Raw genomic sequence first — 407 nt, forward strand, 5'->3', positions numbered from 1 at the left:
ATTTATTCCTTTATTTATATATGTTATTCTATTCATTTAATCACCTATGATGGTGTTAAAAAGGCAGTGAAGTAAGTCAAGTTTTGTTTCTTGCGAAAAAGTAAATTTTTTTGTTAATTTTCTTAAATGACACATCTATATTACACACATAATATTTAAATGCATATTTTTATGTACTAAAACCAGACTTTACTTACTCCACTGTCATTTTAACCCTCTTAGTTCAGGAGCACTGGTGAAATAAATCCAAAATGGACTTTCTCAATATGATTATAGTGGAAACAAGTTGTATATGTTTCAGAAAAAAATAATATTTTGCAACTTAATTTAAAAAAAAAATCATAAAGATGCTAAAACATGTTTTTTTCAGGTTTACAGTGTGGAAAAAAAAAAATGTTTTTTTAAAA

The sequence above is a fragment of the Halyomorpha halys genome, unplaced genomic scaffold (assembly GCF_000696795.3).
Source record: "Halyomorpha halys isolate HHAL.00 unplaced genomic scaffold, Hhal_1.1 Scaffold415.1, whole genome shotgun sequence".
Lineage (NCBI taxonomy): Eukaryota > Metazoa > Arthropoda > Insecta > Hemiptera > Pentatomidae > Halyomorpha > Halyomorpha halys.